This window comes from Myotis brandtii, unplaced genomic scaffold (assembly GCF_000412655.1).
Source record: "Myotis brandtii unplaced genomic scaffold, ASM41265v1 scaffold2251, whole genome shotgun sequence".
NCBI lineage: Eukaryota > Metazoa > Chordata > Mammalia > Chiroptera > Vespertilionidae > Myotis > Myotis brandtii.
Window position 1 is genome coordinate 45,089 of NW_005358443.1, and position 5,618 is coordinate 50,706.

Genomic DNA, 5,618 nt, shown 5'->3' on the forward strand with positions numbered 1-5,618 from the left:
CCACATTACACCATTGTGTGGTCAGATGCTGGAAAAATCCCCCTGAGGAGATGTGTTATTGATATTGACTAGAAAATAAAGTCTGTATCAGTGGTTCCCAACCTAGGGCACACGCTCTACAGGGGGGCAATTAGAGAATGAGTTATTAACTGAATTTTTTGCACTTCTTATGGTTCTAGGGGCCTCATATACAGTATATAAATATATATTATGACATATTTATGCATTTCAGTTCTCTATTATGTTTTGAAACTTTATTTGCTATTTTTTCACATCACTTCATATTATTATTATTTTTAAACAATTTATTTTTATTTAATATTTTTATTGATTTCAGAGAGGAAGGGAGAGGGAGAGAGATAGAAACATCAATGATGAGAGAGAATCATTGATTGGATGCTGAGTTATTAATAGTGAATTTTTTGTATTTCTTATGATTCTAGGGGCCTCATATACACTCTATAAATATATATTCTGACATATTTCTGTTCTCTATTATATGTTTTGGAACTTTATTTGCTATTTTTTCATATCACTTCATATTACTATTGTTATTTAACAATTTCTTAGTGATTTCTTTCTCAGTACTTCAACGGTCCTTTCATTCTTTTTTCTCTTTCATGGATGCCATGTTCTTCGAAAGCATGTTTAGATTAAGTTAATGGCCTTTTAGGCTTCCTCCACATGAATAGGAGTTCACTTTTTGAATAATAAGAATTATATGTCATGGGGGGTTGGGGAATCAGGATTTTAGAGATGCTTAGGTAGGGCATGGCCAAAAATGGTTGGGAACCACTGGTCTATTTCAGAGTGTTCCAACCACAAATTGGATTGTCACCACCATTACATAAATAAACTAAAGATGCTTACTTCTTCACAAAAAGCTTGGGCCATTAGCTACAGAAGCCCGTCAGTGCCAAAGTAATATTTTGCATATCCAGTTTTTAAAAATTGAAAAGCAAGTAATATTTTAGCCATTTAGAGCTTGTCTGCTTTACATAACTGCTGAAAATACACCCAACATCTAATAGATACACCGTAGATAAAACAAACCCTATAAAATAACTCAAGCTGATATTGCCTATTGCAGGTCTGACCCTGAGATTCCCCATTATGTTGCTGAGTGATACTACCTAGACCAGGGGTGGGCAAACTTTTTGACTCGAGGGCCACAATGGGTTCTTAAACTGGACCGGAGGGCCGGAACAAAAGCATGGATGGAGTGTTTGTGTGAACTAATATAAATTCAAAGTAAACATCATTACATAAAAGGGTACGGTCTTTTTTTTTTTTTTAGTTTTATTCATTTCAAATGGGCCGGATCCAGCCCGCGGGCCGTAGTTTGCCCATGGCTGACCTAGACACATACACCTCCCTTGGATTCTGCTTTCCTCTGGGGGTTTCCTTGCCCTCTTTCCCTGCTTAGTGGTGGCCTAGTATGTCTCTCTCTGGAGGGTCTCTTGCTGTAAGGGACTTCCTCTCTCATGCATTCTGTCCAACTCCCACCCAAAATAAGCTTGCTATATGCTACTCTCACATCATGGTCATGTATCAAAATCTTTGATCTAACTACAAGTGGTGATGAGGAAAAGATTCCCATGATGATCAATGAATTGTCATTAGGTCCACCCCATCAGTAAGATAATCAATTAACAACTTGATCACAGAAAGCCTTAAGTGATTGAGACTCAAAATTTGGAGCACTTCTAAGTCAATTTGACAAGGCATTGCTCTTTGCTGTACTTCACTATTTTTTGTTGTCTCCTCTTGTATCTTATTAGCTTGCTCAAGTGGTAGCACCAGTATTTGAGTTAACCCACAACATTAGAACTGACTTTTGTGGTCAGGGGTACTGAGCTGCCAAAGGAAGATCAGCTCACCCACCTGGGTCCCTCACAAGGTAGGTGCTGGAAGTTGTAAGACTCATGAGCCTGAATAGGAAAAGGGGAGGAATACATGCTTCTGGACTAAGAGTGAGATGCCCCTGTTCCCATAATGGGCTATAATATGAAGAGCTCCTCTTATCCAGGCTGGTGATTTTTGGTACTGTGAGATGAAAGTATATCCTTGACATGGGACCTGCTATGGCAGGCAAAGGAGCCAATGAGGCAGACATCCGTCTGAGGCCTGCCACCTAAGCAGCATGTGTCTGCTGTTGTGACCCTCAATTATGCTTTTTCATATGTTGTCATTTTAGCCCTTCCACAGAGGGATATGGCGATCCCAACCCTTGGGTTGAGCTGGCTAAAGAATTTCTTAAAGTGACTTAAGGTGAATAAATGTATATTCCTGCCTCTCCCAGGACTCCAAAGGAGATTATTGTCCTGTTTAACAGGTACTGGAAAACATAAGACTCTTGATAGGCCTCACTCTAGGCAGCTTCTCACCAGCATGTCACCAGGAAAGGAGGTAGGAGCCCAAACTTCCTGGTGACAAGATGGAGGGGAAGACCCTGGGAAGGAAGACATGCACTCTAGAAGAAAGGCAGCATGGTGTCACCACAATAGTGACTGGGGTAATTTAGCTTCTTCTTTACTGGTGACCACTCACAAAGTGATAAAGATAGAAAAGACAAAAGGGAAGGGCCAATAAGCAGGGGCTGGTGTTCTTTTGGTGTGGGAGACATATCCTCTCTCTCACCCTGAGGCTTAGTCTCTCCTTAATAACCTGGCCTAGGAACAAGATACAAAGGGGGTTTCCTGGGTATGTAGAATATATGGTGAGGAACAAGCTCTACCTAACAAGTGCTGAAATTAAACAACTAGCTGCCATAGTATGAGATAGAAAAATGGTATGCCTACTAAAGGATCTTGCACAATTGTGCAGAAGTTATAATGAACCCCAGAGGAGGGTTTGGACCTTGGTCCAAATTTATACCTTGTTGATGTGGATTTTTATGGCTCAGAAGGCTGTCCACTCTCTATATTAAGCCTTACAGTGGCCTAGGTCAACTATCAATGGAAAATGTTAGTCAAACACAACCATCTACTCCACTAGTTGGCGATGTTGGAGTGGGTTTTTCAGGCAATGCATGGTGTGTGGTATGATGACTTGGCAAGTCCTGAGGAGGCTGAATAAGCCCTGAATCCACCCAGTTGTTTATCAGAGGGGCTCCTGAACAAATATGTCATCTTTCCTGGAAAGGATGGTTAACGTTAAAATATTAAAGAGGACATAGATGCCCTAGATTTAACAGAAACTCATGAAAGACATATTCAGAGTCCAGTGTTGCCTATTAATTCTACAAACAATAACCATTTGGCCTAAATCAAAGTCACTTTTAACAGTGAGGTTGCCTTTCTCCTAGGCCAAACAAACCACCTACAGCCAGCTCCCTATTTGAGCATGAACCCTGAGATGGACAAGAGGGGTTATAGTATACCTTAAGAGACTAGAGGGTCTAAATTGGATGATCTCTGGTAAATCGGTGCAATAGTTACAATACTAGAGTTAGATTACAACACATCATAGGCTTTCCCTTTGAAGGCAGTTTTATCTTTCATACATGCTCCTGATATCTGCCAGTGACAGGCTCTGCTCTTACATAGGGATCTACTGGTCATGAAGGTTTACCCTTCTCACAGAAAATGCCCTTTTTACCACATTAACTATGGTTTGGGCTCAGAAGAGTGGAATCTTAAACCAACCCCCATGGGGAATTAAAACTTGGTGGAAAGGAATAACACTTCACATTTTCATTTTTATTTTATTTTATTGTTATTTTGTTATCTCTTTTTTATTTTTTATTTTCCTTTTTCATTTGTTTCTTTATTTTCTGTTTCTTTTCACATTATTTTTTCAACATTCTAATTTTTTTATTTTATCCTAGTTTTTAATTACTTTTTTAATTTATTATTATTATTTTTCTTCTTTCTCTTTCTTCTTATCCACTCATCCTCTTTCTACTTCCTCTATACTAAACTGAGGTCACACCCATATTCATCCAATTCCTTAACCTTACTTTCTGTACATGAGCTCGGCCTCTATAAATTCTGTCCCCACGCTTTACTGGGTATTTAAAAAATTAAAAGACAGGAGGAGAGCCTAAGGGAGCTTTGTGACAACATGAAATGAAGCAACATATGAATAATAGGGGTGCCAGAATGACAGAAAGAAGAACAAGGGTTAGAAAACCTATTTGAAGAAATAATGTCAGAAAACTTCCCTGATGTGGGGAAGAAAAAAGTCACACAAGCACAGAGAGTCCAAAACAAGGTGAAGCCGAAAAGACCCACACAAAGACTACCGTAATTACGATGGCAAATGTTCAGGACAAAGAGAATCTTAAAGGCTGCAAGAGAGAGACAGAAAGTTACATACAAGAGATCGCCCATTAGATTATCAAGTGATTTCTCAACAGAAACACATCAGGCCAGAAAAGAATGGAAGGAAATTTACAAAGTGATGCAAAGCAAGGGACTGAATCCAAGAATACTCTATCCAGCAAGGCTATCATTCAAAATTGAAGGGGAAATAAGGAGCTTCACAGACAAAAAAAGGCTAAGGGAATTTATCACCACCAAGCCAGCCATGCAAGAAATGGTCAAAAGACATTGAGTGGCTCACTGGATAAAAAAAAACACATGACCCATATATGCTGTCTACAAGAGACCCACCTCAGAACAAGGGACTCATATAGACTGAAAGTGAAGGGATGGAAAAATATCTTTCAGGGAAATGGAAATGAAAAAAAGCTGGTGTAGCAATACTTATATCTGACAAAATAGACCTCAAAGTGAAGGCCATAACAAAAGATAAGGAAGGTCACTTCATAATACTAAAGGGATTGATACAACAAGAGGATATAACCCTGGTAAAAATACATGTACCCAATGCAGGAGCACCCAAATACATAAAAAACTCCTCAAAGATATCAAGGAAGAGATCGACAACAATACAATCATAGTAGGGGACTTTAATATCCCACTGACATCATTGGATAAATTCTCTAGAAATCAGCAAAGAAACAGCAATCCTAAATGACTCACTAGATCAGATGGAGTTAGTTGACATCTTCAGAACATTTCACCCCAAAGCCATAGAATATACGTTCTTCTCCAGTGCACATGGGACATTTTCAAACATAGACCACATATTGGGTCACAGGTAAAGTCTCTTCAAATTCAAGAAGATTGAAATCATATCAAGCATCTTCTCAGACCACAATGGCATAAAATTAGAAGTCAACTACAATAAAAACAATGAGAAAAAAACAAAACAAAACAAAACACCTGGAGCGTAAATAGCATGCTATTAATGATTGAGTTACCAAAGAGATCAAATAAGAAATTAAAAACATCCTGGAAACAAATGACAATGAAAACACAACAATCCAAAATCTATAGGACACAGTGAAAGCAGACCTGAGAGGAAAGTTTATAGCTCTATAGGCCTACTTAAAAAAAATGGTAATAAATCATCTAACTCTACAACTCAAAGAATTAAAAAGAGAGCAACAAGGAAAGCCCAGAGTGAGCATACTGAAGGAGATAATAAAGATCAGAGCAGAAATAAATGACATAGAGACCAAAAAAAAAAACAATACAAAACATCAATAAAACCAAGAGCTGGTTCTTTGAAAGGATAAACAAGATTGATGAACCTCTAGCCAGGCTCAC